Genomic DNA, 15,903 nt, shown 5'->3' with positions numbered 1-15,903 from the left:
TTCCTCAAATCTCTACTTTTTAATTCTTGGGAATATGCTATGATACATGGAAAATGGGAATTAAAGTAGAAGATGAAAGTAAGGTCACTAATCAGCTGACTGGATTACCGTAGTGGGATCAGTGTAATCACAAGAATCCTTAATGAGGACAGGGGCAGAAGAGTCATTATCTGAGTGATAGGATATGAGAAAAAGACTTGATTGGCCACTGCTGCCTTTGAAGATTGACATGGTCCAGGAGCTATGGCATGGGGACAGCCTCTAGCGCTGGAAAGGCAAGAAAGTGCATTTCCCATGACAGCCTCCATAAAGTATCACAGTCCTCTTGACACTGATTTTAAATGTGAGACCCAATTTGAAATTCTGATCTCCAGAAATGTAATAATTGTGTTGTTTTAAACCACTAAGTTTGTAGTAATTTTCCACAGAAGCAGTAGGAAATGAATACGTAATTGCAGATTTCTAACCCAGCTCTCTGACTCCAAAGCCAATGCCACTGCCATTTATGTGCTGGCTCAGTGACTATCACCCTGCAAGACAAGAGCACATTTAATCAAGTTCAGATACAAAAGTTCAGGTGTCAGGTTTGTGAAGGGTCAGATCTGTAGGGTGCAAAACCTGATCCTCCGTGGACTGGGTTAGACCACTGCTTTGTAATTACACTGTGCTTCAAGACAGGGTGCAACTCAGTAGTTCTCAGTGAAAAAAAAAAAGTAAAAGTGTTAGTTGCTTAGTCATGTCCGACTCTTTGCCATCCCTTGAACTATAGCCCACCTGGCTCCTCTTCCATGGAATTCTCCAGACAAGAATACTGGAGTGGGTTGCCATTCCTGACCCAGGGATTGAGCCTGGGTCTCCTACATTGCAGGCAGACTTTTTACTGTTTGAGCCAACAGGGAAGCCCTCAGTAGTTCTTAACTTCCAGCTAAATATTGGAATCACATCTATGTTTGTAAATATTCTTTATTCCCAGGTCACATTCCCTTAAATCCCCATATTCCAGAATCAAGAGGGTCAGCAATTAGCTACACTGGGAAGTAGCAGAATTTTTCTCCAGTGATCCCTGTTTCTCCTTGCTACTACACATACACTTCTGTCTTTTAGTCACCCACTCACTTTAATGCTGGTTTTCTCAGTTGATAGCTACACTTTGTAACTTCCCTATATGAGTCCAACAACAGAAATAATAGGTGAGGGAAAGGGATAAAAATGAATATATATATATATATATATAAAATACACTATATGTGTATAAACATATACACATACACACATATACACAAAGTTTAGTGAAAACCTGTAATTTAAAGCTTGAATTGGAGGGACTTCCTTGGTGGTCCATGGTTAAGAATCTGCCTTGCAGTGCAGGGGACTAGGTTTGATCCCTGGTAGGGGAACTAAGGGCCCACATGTTGAGCCACCACAACTACTGAGCCTGCGGATGGCAATGGATGATGCAGTGGAGATCGCAATACAGCCACCTGCCTCCTCCAAAAGATTGAATTTGAAATGCTAGTGTGCATACGGGTTTTTAGAACAGTATTCTCCATGTATTTAAAAGGGCTGGAAATAACAGCAAAACCATTAGCAATGAGCACATCTAAAACTCACATAATATTCTCAAAATAGCCACTCCCACTAAAAGAAAACAGGGTTCTTAGATTCCAGATCTGTGACAGAAAATATTTATTATGAACTTGGGTATATTTTCATACCACAAAACCAAGAAGCTACCCAAAACTTCCAGGGTTGGGTAAGAGTTACAATTTGAATAACAAGAGATAATAGTTAAATTAATTGGATTCATATAGTTTTTATATATCCATGACTTGGAAATGATACTAAAAAGTTATTAATCCCAGGGAATCAGTCTGTTCTCAAGACTAGTAAATAAAGAAAGGAAAACATTTATAACACTCTGGTACATGGAAGTATGGACTCAATTCTTCACCCTTCCTCCATTTATGGTATAACTGCAGATTCCCCCAATTAGAGGCAAAATGTGCTCCCTACCCTCTGATTTGTCTTAAGCAAAATGATGAATGGATCTAGGGAAGGGCAACAAAGAAAAAGTTTTGATGTCCTCTTGTACTTCTAACATGGCCATGAGTAAAACATGCTCCAGCTAGTCTGCTGGTCCAAAGAAGATGAAATACACATGGAACATACCCAGAACTAACATGTCGGATATAAAATCAACAAAGCCACTTCAGTTGACTAGCTTTACATTTAGTGTTTGTGAGTCATTGTTGATTATTACCTGCTAAGTCATTTCAGTCGTGTCTGACTCTGTGAGACCCCATAGACGGCAGCCCACCAGGCTCCCCTGTCCCTGGGATTCTCCAGGCAAGAACACTGGAGTGGGTTGCCATTTCCTTCTCCAATGCATGAAAGTGAAAAGTGAAAGTGAAGTGGCTCAGTCGTGTCCGACTCTTCCAGACCCCATGGACTGCAGCCTACCAGGCTCCTCCATCCATGGGATTTTCCAGGCAAGAGTACTGGAGTGGGTTGCCATTGCCTTCTCTGGATTATTACCTAGACACAGAATTTTATTGGGCTTCCTCGATAGCTCAGTGGGTAAAGAATCCACCAGCATGCAGAAGACACAAGAGTCATGAGTTCAATTCCTGGGTTGGGAAGGTACCCTGGAGAAGGAAATGGTAACCCACTCTAGTACTGTTGCCAGAGAAATCCCATGGACAGAGAAGCCTGGGTGGGTCCAATGGGATCACAAAGAGTCAGACATGACTGGGTGACTAATCACACAAGCACACACATAATTTTATTATGGATTCCAAAATAGTAAATATATAACATTCATTTTCATTTATTTGTTTGAACACTTTTATAAAGAAAAATATTCCTTAATCAGGAACTTTTATGTACTGTTGTAATAAAGGAGTCAATATATCCTCAGTTTTGCAACAAATAGCTGCAAAGTCTCAATTACATTCAAAAGTAATCAGGTATTTCTCACATGTTTGGAAAGTTTATAATTAACTTGTAGGGTTGACAGCATAAGAATCTCTGGTCAATTTTAACATCAAAATGTTAAGATGAAAGAAAAGAAAAGAAAATCAAACTTTCAGTGCCTTGATACAAATGCACACCACTTTTATGAAGAATCCCTGTCCAAGTACCCTGTCTGAATTTGACAAAGGCTCTGCCTTGACCACCAGTTTATGGATACAGTGGAAGTAAGAGCGTGTCAAAAACCACAGGAACACAGTCCTCAAAATCCAGAACAGAGTAATGCCATGAGACAGATACCTTGGTTTCTTTAAAAGAAGGATTATCAATTCAGTTCAGTTCAGTCCCTCAATCGTGTCTGACTCTTTTCGACCCAATGGACTGCAGCACGCCAGCCTCCCTGTCTGTCACCAATTCCCGGAGATTACTCAAACTCATGTCCACTGAGTCTGTGATGCCATCCAAACATTTCATCCTCTGTTGTCCCCTTCTCCTCTCACCTTCAGTCTTTCCCAGCATCAGGGTATTTTCCAATGAGTCTGCTCTTTGCAATGTGGAAAAAGTGTTGGAGTTTCAGCTTCAGCATCAGTCCTTCCAATGAACATTTAGGACTGATTTCCTTTAGGATGGACTGGTTGGATCTCCTTGCAGTCCAAGGGACTCTCAAGAGTCTTCTCCAACACCACAGTTCAAAAGCAACAACTTTTCAGCCCTCAGCTTTCTTTATAGTCCAGCTCTCACATTCATACATGAACATGGAAAAACCATAGCCTTGACTAGACGAACCTTTGTTGACAAACTAATGTATCTTTTTAATATTCCGTCTAAGTTGGTCATAACTTTCCTTCCAAGGAGTAAGTGTCTTTTAATTTCATGGATGCAGTCACCATCTGCAGTGATTTTGGAGCCCAGAAAAATAAAGTCAGCCACTGTTTCCACTGTTTCTCCATCTATTTTCCATGAAGTAATGGGACCAGATGCCATGATCTTAGTTTTCTGAATGTTGAGCTGTAAGCCAATTTTTTCACTCTCCTTTTTCACTTTCATCAAGAGGCCCTTTCGTTCTTCTTCACTTTCTGCCATAAGGGTGGTGTCATCTGCATATCTGAGGTTATTGATATTTCTCCCGGCAATCTTGATTCTAGCTTATGCTTCCTCCAGTCCGGTGTTTCTCATGATATATTCTGCATATAAATTAAATAAGCAGTATGACAATATACAGCCTTGACATATTCCTTTTCCTATTTGGAACCAGTCTGTTGTTCCATGTCCAGTTCTAACTGTTGCTTCCTGACCTGCATACAGGTTTCTCAAGAGGCAGGTCAGGTGGCCTGGTATTCCCATCTCTTTCAGAATATTCCACAGTTTATTGTGATCCACACAGTCAAAGGATTTGGCATAGTCAGTAAAGCAAAAGCAGATGTTTTTCTGGAACTCTTGCTTTTTTGATGATCCAGTGGATGTTGGCAATTTGATCTCTGGTTCCTCTGCCTTTTCTAAAACCAGCTTGAACATCTGGAAGTTCAAAGTTCACGTGCTGTTGAAGCCTGGCTTGGAGAATTTTGAGCGTTACTTTACTAGCTTGTGAGATGAGTGCAATTGTGCAGTAGTTCGAGCATTCTTTGGCACTGCCTTTCTTTGGGATTGGAATGAAAACTGACATTTTCCAGGCCTGTGGCCACCGCTGAGTTTCCCAAATTTGATGGCATACTGAGTGCAGCACTTTTACAGCATCATCTTTCAGTATTTGAAATAGCTCAACTGGAATTCCATCACCTCCACTAGTTTTGTTTGTAATGATGCTTCCTAAGGCCCACTTGACTTCACATTCCAGGATGCGTGGCTCTAGATGAGTGAGCACACCATCGTGATTCTCTAGGTCATGAAGATCTTTTTTGTACAGTTCTTCTGTGTATTCTTGCCACCTCTTTTCAATATCTACTGCTTCTGTTAGGTCCATACCATTTTTGTCCTTTGTTGAGCCCATCTTTGCATGAAATGTATGGTTGGTATCTCTAATTCTCTTGAAGAGATCTCTAGTCTTTCCCAATCTGTTGTTTTCCTCTATTTCTTTGCACTGACGATTGAGGAAGGCTTTCTTATCTCTCCTTGCTATTCTTTGGAACTCTGCATTCAAATGGGAATATCTTTCCTTTTCTCCTTTGCTTTTTGATTCTCTTCTTTTCACAGCTATGTGTAAGGCCTCCTCAGACAGCCGTTTTGCTTTTTTGCATTTCTTTTTCTTGGCAATGGTCTTGATCCCTGTCTCCTGTACAATGTCATGAACCTCCATTCAAAGTTCATCAGGCGCTCTGTCTATCAGATCTAGTCCCTTAAATCTATTTCTCACTTCCACTGAATAGTCATTAGGGATTTGATTTAGGTCATACCTAAATGGTCTAGTGGTTTTCCTTACTTTCTTCAACTTAAGTCTCAATTTGGCAATAAGGAGTTCATGATCTGAGTCACAGTCAGCTCCTGGTCTTGTTTTTGCTGACTGTATAGAGCTTCTCCATATTTGTCTGCAAAGAATACAATCAATCTGATTTTGGTGTTGGCCAATGGTGATGTCCACATGGAGTCTTCTCTTGCGTTGTTGGAAGAGGGTGTTTGCTATGACCAGTTGACTCTCCTGGCAGAACTCTATTAGCCTTTGCCCTGCTTCATTCTGTACTCCAAGGCCAAATTTGCCTATTACTCTGGGTGTTTCTTGACTTCTGATAGAGTCATTTCCTAGGCAGGTTGATAAGAAGTCTAGGGGTCCCCACGGAGAGAGGGGTCTGGAATTCCCAAGGAGGAGAAAAAGGACAAACTTTTTTTTCCCTCTGCATTCCTTAGTCTTCGTCAAATACACAACTCAGTTTAAGCTCTGTACTAGGGATTATACAACAAGAATGTATCCAGCTAGAGGACAGCTTCTTCTTCCTGAAAACCTTCTGACTAATCCTGGTATCTTAGAATGTATATTATGGGAGTGGGTCTGGAGGATCTTTCTATTGTCAAATGCTAATCCTGTTATCCTAAAGTGTAAAAATGGGAGTGGGTCTGCTGAGGTCTTTACAACTTCCAGACATTCTTTTGATTCGGTGTAATAATTAATTAGAAAGTATATAATTCCATTGCTAACACCAGCAAGGGGGTACTCTTTCTGCCCCCTTCTGACGTCTATGTCAGAAGTTTTCTCTATCCCTTTTATATTTTAATAAATGCTATTGCACAAAAGCTCTGAGCGATCAAGCCTCATCTCTGGCCCCAGATTGAATTCCTCTCCTCTGGAGGCCAAGAATCCCGGCCATCTTTTCGTGGTCCAGCAACAACCTTTCACTTCCTACTTTTGCATTCCAGTCCCTTATAATGAAAAAGACATCTGTTTTGGCTGTTAGTTCTAGAATGTCTTGTATGTCTTCATAGAACTGTTCAACTTCAGCTTTTTCAGCATTTCTTGTTGGGGCATAGACTTGGATTAACATGATATTGAATGGTTTGCCTTGGAAACAAACAGAGATCATTGTATTGTTTTTGAGATTGCATCCAAGTACTACATTTCGGTCTCTTTGTTGACTATGATGTCTACTCCATTTCTTCTAAGGGATTCTTGCCCACAGTAGTAGATATAATGGTCATCTGAGTTAAATTCACCCATTCCAGTGCATTTTAGTTCGCTGATTCCTAAAATGTCAGCGTTCACTCTTGCCATCTCCTGTTTGACCACTTCAGTTTGACTTTATTCACGGACCTAAAATTCCAGGTTCCTGTGCAGTATTGCTCTTTACAGCATCGGACCTTGCTACCATCACCTGTCATATCCACAACTGTGTGTTGTTTTTGCTTTGGCTCCGTCTGTTCCTTCTTTCTGTAGTTATTTCTCCACTGATATCCAGTAGCATATTGGGCACCTACTGACCTGGGGAGTTCATCTTTCAGTGTCCTATCTTTAAGACAGATGACAAGAAGTTTTAAAAAAGAGGAAGAAATTTCTATGAAAAAGAGAGAGTCAAGGAACTTAAGAGATCTATTTTGTATTCTGATTCAAATAAACTAGATATGAAGGAACACAAATATAGAACATATAGCACTTTTTGGTATTTGATGATTTTAAGGAATACAAACTGTATGTGCAATAAAAATTATTCCTATATATACATAGGTATATGAGTCTATACTAAACTCTCTATGGGAAAACATGTTAAAATTAAGCAGGGAAGGGAAAATGATGGAGAAAGTATGTGTGTTCAGTCGCTTATTCTTGTCTGACTCTTTGCAAACCCCATGGAGTGTAGCCTGTCAGGCTGCTCTGTCCATGGAAACTTCTAGGCAATAATACTGGAATGGCCTACTATTTTCTACTCCAAGGTATCTTCCTGACCCAGGGATCAAGTATTTCTTGCATCTCTTGCATTGGCAGGCAGACACTTTCCACTAAAATTAGCCATGAGTTAATACTAATAATGAAACTGGGTGATGAATCTGTAGGTATTATTATATTATTTCTCCTTTTATATATTCTTGAATGTTTTCTTGATAAGAAATTTCATGATCAAAATCAAATATAGTATATTCATACAATGGAATATTTGACAATAAAAAAGAATGAATTACCTTTACAAGCTATATCATGGATATAGCTTGAAAACATTATGCTCAGTGAAAGATGCCACCTAGTGTATAATACCATTCATTGAATTGTCCAGAATAGACAAATCCTGTTCTTATGCTGAAGCTCCGATAGTTGCCCCCCTGATATGAAGAGACGACTCACTGGAAAAAACCCTGATGCTGGGGAAGGAGAAGAAGGCGGCAGAGGATGAGATGGTTAGATAGCATCACTGACTCAATGGACATGAATTTAAGCAAGCTCTGGGAGATAGTGGAGAGGGCAGAGGAGTCTGGCGTGATGCACTCCATGGAGTTGCAAAGATTTGGACACAACTTAGCAACTGAACAACAGCAATAGACAAAACCATGGAGACTGAAAGTATATTAGGGGTTGCCTCAGACTGGGGATTAAGAGGATTGTGGTGATGACTAAAGGACACTAGTTTTCTTTCTCTGTGCTGTGACAATGTTCTAAAATTAAAGGTGTAAACCCATGGCCGATTCATGTCAATGTATGGCAAAAACCGCTACAATATTGTAAAGTAACTAGCCCCTAACTAAAATAAATAAATTAAATTAAAAGATTAAAAAAACACCTAAAGCTTACTTGTGATGTAAATAACTTCTGTGTTTATACAGCATCAACAATGCAATATTTCATCCAACTCTGAAAATCAACACGTTAGATGTTATCGTTAGTTTTATAAATAAAAAAACTTTCAGGAAAACTAAAAAAAAAAAAAATTAAAAAAATTAAAGGTGATGGTGGTTGGACAACTCTCTGAATATAGTAGAAACCATTGACCTGTTTAAATGGGTAAATTGTATAGTATGTGACTTTATCTCATTAAAGTTGTTACTAAAAAAAAAATGTTTGTGAATTTTTTTTCTTTTTTTTTTTAAATAAAGAATGGTCCTGGCATCAGCCTTCTAGGCTGGCTCAGTACTGTTCTCTGCCTTTAACCCCCTTGGTGTCTACTTATATTATGGACTATAGTCTGCCAGGCTCCTCTGTCCATGGGATTCTACAGGCAAGAATACTGGAGTGGGTTGCTATGCCCTTCTCCAGGGAATCTTCCCGACCTAGAGATCGAACCCATGTCTCTTATGTCTCCTGCACTGGCAGGCAGGTTCTTTACCAGTAGCGCCACCTGGAAAGTTCCTTTGACGTTACTTGCTATCATAGCCAAACCTGCAGATCACAGTCCAGTGCACCAGTATGAATCTGCTTAGCTTTTACGCTGCTATTTCTCTGTTCTCCAATCTTCTCTAGATGGCTCTGTGTGCATATTCTGCTCATTATCACTCAAGTCCTTACTAATGAGAATTATGATCTTAGGGGAGGAACTGGAGTAGAAGGTAAGCTTTTGCATTTTCACACTGTATTACACACCAGGTTGGTACTTACCTGTATGCTATCCTGTCTCCCTAATTCTCAGCTACCCTCAGTCCATTTACTCCCATTTCATTTTTAGAAACTAGAATACTTCAGCAAATATAAAGAAAACAGACTTTTTATTTTTCTGATACACATTTTAGCAAGAAAGAACACTTGAAAGTAAAAGCCTTGCTTTTGAAAACAAAATTCAAACTTTTTACCTAATAATTAGTATATTCAATGAGAAGTTACAGTGGCCTGAGAGCTCATTTTGCCTGCTGTGGAACTGACGATGAACACATTGACCGGAAAGAGAATATATGAGTTGGAAAAAAAAGAGTTTAAGTTGAATATTCTTGAGATACACATGATGCTGTTTGTGGTCCAGGAATAAATGTAAATGTTGTGTTCCAGGATCTGAGAGCAGAGGGCACCCAGCATCTGCTTTCTGGCTTGAATTCTGGGAGGCTGGAGTCACATCGTATTCCCTGTGCCACTGTGACATTGAGCTGTGGTATTGACTGGAACCAAGAATGTGTAAAAAGGTACCTGGTTCCTGTGGACTCCAAAAAGAGGATGAGGAAAGAAATCAACCTTTTTCATACCTCTGAGAATGTCATGCAAGACCACAATCTTGATGGAGAAAACGTCCAGTGGGAAGGAACAAGGAAGCTGGCCCAGAAATCAGGTAGGCAGTGAAAGTCTCCAGGAATGCCTACTGAAGGGAGATGGCATTCAATACCCAGAAGAAATGATGGCTCCCTAGTGGATATGAACATGGATAAACACTGATAACTTGGGCCACACACCTGCTTCTGAAGGTGTGTGACAGGTTAGGTGACACCTCAGTGACTAAGCAAAAGAAAAGAAATCCCTGAACTGACTGAGTTTAAACCTGGAAAGATAATTTGGGCAATGAAATAAATATGACTATATCTTCTGTGATCAAGTGGATTAGAAGGCTCAGAGCAGAGATTAAACTGAATTATTAAAAATAAATAAAATTAAAGTTCCAGCACATCTGAGAGAATGATTGAGAAACTGCCAGTCATATTTTGGCTTACAGATTGGAAACTCTTGGAAGTTATCACATTCTTATTTAGAAAATATGTATAAGATTCTTGTGTTCTGTGACCAAGTAGAAGGGGTGTGGCAGATATAGCATTCTCTTCTGTTTACTTTCTATTGTCTCTTCTCCTGTCGCTGTTTGCTAAACCAGATAACTTCTTGGGAAACATATTGAAAGTTTTGAATTTTAGAGAAAATAAATAGTTTTCTCCTTGTAAATAGAAATAAGCCAAGTGTTCTTTGGTTACACAAAAGACCTGGCTTTGCCCATATGTGTTGCAAAAAATAGCACAGACTTGTTAGTGTTTTTGTGCTTTCATCTGAAAGTGCTGTCTACTTTACAAAAAGACTGGACTAAGATCTTTTCTAACTATAAAAGAGTTAAGTGCAAAAACACTGGAGTAAAAACCCAAAGTAATTGACACCTTATTCCTGAATTAACGTAGTAGTTTTTGATGATTCTCATAGATGATGCTCTGGCAAGTGCCCAAGGATTTGCTTTACGATCCAGCCCTACTGTCAGTGGAGAATCTTGGCCATTCTCAAGTTCTATCTCATATAGCTGGATCCAATGCATCCTCACTCAAACCAGATGTGAAACATTTTTCATTTCCCGCTATGAATCAATCACAGTTGCCATAGCTTCTTGACATAAGTTGCCTTAGGTCCACACAGCACATTCCACTTCATCAATCTGATTTTCTCTTTTCATTAGGATGGCCACGGGCCCTCTTCTTTCTCCCATTTCTTCCTTCAAGGTGTCATCTTCCTCTTGATCTGTTTCTACCACTAGCAACTAACTCATTTCCACCTACCAGCAGCCATCAAATTTAGACTTCACAAGAGTAAAGTTAGAGGAAAAAAAAAATTTTGGTTTACTATTTCCTATCAGTCTTACTGTTTTTCTCATTACTATTATTTTTAAAGTACAGGATTATACACTAAGGGCCCTGAAATTAATCCCAGTTCTGTTTTTGTCTAGTTCTATAACCCTGGCAAATTCAAAAACTTGGCTTGCATATTAGAATCACTAAAGGACCTTTTAAACATTGCAATGTATATGTGATGTTGCATTGGTATTGTTTAGTCACTAAGTTGTGCCTGACTCTTTTATGACCTCATGGACTGTAATTTGACAGCTCCTCTGTCCATGGGATTTTCCAGGCAGGAATACTGGAACAGTTTGCCATTTCCTTCTCCACATCTCTTGCATTGGCAGGCAGATTCTTTACTACTTAGTCATCAGGAAAGGAGAAGGCAATGGCACCCCACTCCTGTACTCTTGCCTGGAAAATCCCATGGATGGAGGAGCCTGGTAGGCTACAGTCCATGGGGTCTCTAAGAGTCGGACACGACTGAGCAACTTCACTTTCACTTTTCCCTTTCATGCACTGGAGAAGGAAATGGCAACACACTCCAGTATTCTTGCCTATGAAACCTCATGGATAGAGGAGTCTGGAAGACTACAGTCCATGGGTCACAAAGAGTCAGACATGACTTAGTGACTAAGCACACACAATAGATAGGATTTCATGAATAGGTAAAGGTGTTCACTGTACTTGAGCATTATTAGCTTAAAGTACAGACCTTGGAAATATATATTATGTATTTCCATAGCTATTTATATTTGTATTGAAAAACAAAATATACCTCATATATCTAATACCAACCCAGAGAATTCATTCTAGTTCTCTCTCTACTTATTTGTAATTCCTTTTTCAACTGTGAAAAAGCTCTCTCTCAACATCCACATAAATATGTTTACTGTTTTCCCAATCCTTTGATGCACATAAAGTACTTCCAAATGTTTTGGCCCATAGCACTGTGAAAAACAAATTTTCTAACGAGAGAATAATGTTTGTGTACAGCTTTTTAGTCTGAGGCATTATATTATATATCAAAATACACTAAAAAATCATTTTGGTTAGTTCTTTATCCCCTTCGGTATGGTCAGGTTATTTGGATTAAAATTATATTTTTTGGTTCCATTTTGAATTCTCTCAAATTTTGCTTGATCATTTTATTATTTATTTTTTGATTATGTGAAAATCAACATTGTTCAAATGTCAAAATGATACAAAAGAAATATGCAGAAAGGAGTTACTAACTGCTTTTCTATACTAATCCCATTTATTATGTCAACCCTGTTCTTCCACATACTCTATAAGAAATGAAACTCTTTAATCTCTGGCTTAAAATTTCTATATTTTACTTTTGTGTAAAGGATTATTGGAAATACAGAGGTCACAGATATATGTTTCTTCCACTTTTTTTTTTTTTCACTTAAAATTATAGCCTGAGGACATTCCTAGCAGTCTAATGGTTAGACTATGCACTTCCAATGTGGGGGATGTGAGTTTGATCCCTGATTGGGGAACTAGGAAGCTGCATGCCACACAGTGCGGTCAAAAAGTAAAACTTAAAATTATATATATATATATATATATATATATATATGGCTTGTATGTGGAATCTAACAATTAAAACAAATGAAAATTGAATGAATACAACAAAACAGAAACAAATTCACAAATCAAATTCAAAATTACAATACGAATATGGAAGGGGGAGGGGCATGATGGGGTAGGAGATTAACAGACACAAACTACTATGAACTACTATGGGTAAAATGAATAAGCTAAAGGATACGTGGGCTTCCCAAGTGGCGCTAGTGGTTCAGTTCAGCTGCTCAGTTAGGTCCCACACATTGTGATCCCATGGACTAAGGACTCCAGGCTTCCCAGTCCATTACCAACTCCCCGAGCTTGCTCAGACTGATGCTCATCAAGTCAGTGATGCCATCCAACAATCTCATCCTCTGCCATCCACTTCTCCTCCTGTCTTCAATCTTTCCCAACATCAGGGTCTTTTCAAATGAGTCCATTCTTTGCATCAGGTGGCCAAAGTATTGGAGTTTCAGCTTCAACATCAGTCCTTCCAAAGAATATTCAGGACTGATGTCCTTTAGGATGGACTGGTTGGATCTCCTTACAGTACAAGGGACTTTCAAGAGTCTTCTCCAACACCACAGTTCAAAAGCATCAATTCTTCGGCACTCAACTTTCTTTATATTCCAACTTTCACATCCATACATGACTACTGGAAAAACCATAGCTTTGACTAGATGGAGCTTTGTTGGCAAAGTAATCTCTGCTTTTTAATATGCTGTATAGGTTGGTCATGGCTTTTCTTCCAAGGAGCAAGCATCTTTTAATTTCATGGCTGCAGCCACCATCTCACCATCTGAAGTGATTTTGGAGCCCAAGAAATAGTCTGTTGCTGTTTTCATTCTTTCCCCCTCTATTTCCCATGAAGGGATGGGACCAGATGCCATGAACTTAGATATTTGGATGTTGAGTTTTAAGCCAGCTTGTTCACTCTCCTCTTTCACTTTAATCAAGAGGCTCTTTACTTCTTCTTTGCTTTCTGCCATAAGGGTGGTGTCACCTGCATATCTGAGGTTATTGATATTTCTCCAGGTAATCTTGATTCCAGCTTGTGCTTCATCCAGTCCAGCATTTTGCATGATGTGCTCTGCATATAAGTTAAATAAGCAAGATGACAATATACAGCCTTGACATACTCCTTTCCCGATTTGGATGCAGTCCGTTCCATGTCCGGTTCTAACTGTTGCTTCCTGACCTGCATAGAAATTTCTTAAGAGGCGGGTAAGTTAGTCTGGTATTCCCTTCTCTTTAAGATTTTTCCACAGTGTGCTGTGGTCCACACAATCAAAGGCTTTAACATAGTCAATAAACAGAAGTAGATATTTTTCTGGAACTCTTGCTTTTTCAATGATCCAACGGATGTTGGCAATTTGATCTCTGGTTCCTCTACCTTTTCTAAATGCAGCTTGAACATCTAGAAGTTCATGGTTCACATGCTGTTGAAGCCTGGCTTGGAGAAATTTGAGCATTACTTTACTAGCATGTGAGATGAGTGCAATTGTGCGGCAGTTTGATCATTCTTTGGCATTGCCTTTCTTTGGGATTGGAATGAAAACTGACCTTTTCCAGTCCTGTGGCCACTGATAAGTTTTCCAAATTTTCTGGCATATTGAGTATAGCACTTTCACAGCATAAACTTTTAGGATTTGAAATAGCTCAACTGGAATTCCATCCCCTCCACTAGTTTTGTTCGCAGTGATGCTTCTCTAAAGCCCATTTGACTTCACACTCCAAGGTGTCTGGCTCTAGGTGAGTGATCACACCATTGTGGCTATCTGGGTTCATTAAGATCTTTTTTTTTGTATAGTTCTGTGTATTCTTGCCACCTCTTCTTAATATCTTCTGCTTCTGTTAGGTCCATACAATTTCTCTCCTTTATTGTGCCCATCTTCGCATGAAATGTTCCCTTGGCATCTCTAATTTTCCTGAAGAGATCTCCAGTCTTTCCCATTCGACTGTTTTCCTCTATTGCTTTGCACTGAATATAACAAAACAGAAACAAATTCACAGATCAAACTCATAGTTATAGTAGGAAGAGGGAAGAGGGTGTGGCATGATAGAGTAGGAGATTAACAGATAAATGAATTGATTATAAGGATACATGGGCTTCCCAGATGGTGCTAGTGGTACAGAACCCAAATGCCAATGCAGGAGACAGAAGAAAGGAGGGTTGGATCCCTGACCCCTGGCTTGGGAAGGTCCCCTGGAGTAGGGAATGACTAAACAGTCAAGTATTTTTGCCTGGAGAATCCCATAGACAGAGGAGCCTGTTGGGCTATAGTCCATAGGATGATAAAGAGTCAGACATGACTGAGTGACTTTACACACACATAAGGATACATTGTCTAGCACAGGGAATTACAGCCATTATTTTATAAGAACTTTAAAAGGAATATAATCTATAAAAATATTGAATAACTATTTCATACACCTGAAACTAATATAAAATTGCAAATCAACTATACTTCAATTTAAAAAGTACATAACTTGGATTCACTCCATATAAGTTCATAAAAATCATCTTCATTCTTTTTATAATAACTGAATAATACTTCACAGTATAGGTGCTCCATAGTTCTTCTTTCCAGGCTACTTTTTAAATATACCCATGTGCCCTTTCAATGTATAGATTCAGGTCTTCCGTTTTGAAAACTTTCCATGGGTTATGCATTTAAATAACAGTGCTGTAATATTGTTCTGCTTTATTTAGTTTTCTTTAGGGACTCCAAGTATGTCACGATCATCCTTGTTTGCCTGTCCTCAATTTTTACCACCTTTTTTAAACCACTTTTTATTTATTTCTTTTTTTTTTTTTAGATCCATTTCATTCTTCTTCTTCGTCTTTTTTTTTTTTGGCTTTCTTCAGTGACTTGTGATTGTTTTAATATATTCTTTTGGCTATATTAGTCTCTGGGCATTTTGTAAGTCAGTCTATTTCTGGGTTAAATTTTTCCTTCCATTTCTTTCCTGAGTTCAAACAACCATTTTTTGTTTGTTTGCTTGCTTTTCATTTCTTTCTCCTCTTCTTCTTTTGTTGGCTGATATCTATTCCTCAGTGTGAATTTCTAATTCAAAGCACTTTCTCTGTCCCAATTACTTGGGCACATTTAACTTGAGTGTTGTCTGATGGTTTCTCATGGTATATAACTGTTCATGGAGACTTTCATCAGTTGAGGTGTATTGAATCTCATTTTCTGATTTTTAAATAATAATTCTACATGGCTTCATTAGCTTTTTTCCTGTTCTTTTTTTAGTATTAAAATAGTTTAAAGGATTGCTTGTTTTTGTTGTTGTTGTTGTTATTGTGTCTTTGTTTTAACTATATCAAAGTCCATGTTCTTTAATGGATTTTGTGTGTGTGTATGTGTATGTGTGCGTGTATGGTGGGGATGACTTATGTATCCTCAGATTTTGTTCATGCTGTTGTTCCCTTGGTCTTACACG

At 38.8% G+C, this 15,903-nt stretch overlaps 1 long non-coding RNA gene across 1 annotated transcript; it reads right to left on the bottom strand.

The window, feature by feature from the left end:
* Positions 1-5,136: 5,136 nt before the first annotated feature.
* On the bottom strand, positions 5,137-11,030 carry LOC145534243 (uncharacterized). Its single transcript, XR_014074375.1, has 3 exons — positions 9,166-11,030; positions 8,174-8,233; positions 5,137-6,902 (listed from the first exon to the last, which is right to left on the bottom strand). It is a non-coding gene; the product is annotated as an uncharacterized LOC145534243 (long non-coding RNA).
* Positions 11,031-15,903: the final 4,873 nt, after the last annotated feature.

Source organism: Giraffa tippelskirchi, chromosome 14, assembly GCF_054371585.1.
Source record: "Giraffa tippelskirchi isolate mGirTip1 chromosome 14, T2T-mGirTip1v1.2.pri, whole genome shotgun sequence".
NCBI lineage: Eukaryota > Metazoa > Chordata > Mammalia > Artiodactyla > Giraffidae > Giraffa > Giraffa tippelskirchi.
Note: the sequence above shows the minus strand (reverse complement) of the source record. Positions and strands in the feature narration are given on the sequence as shown.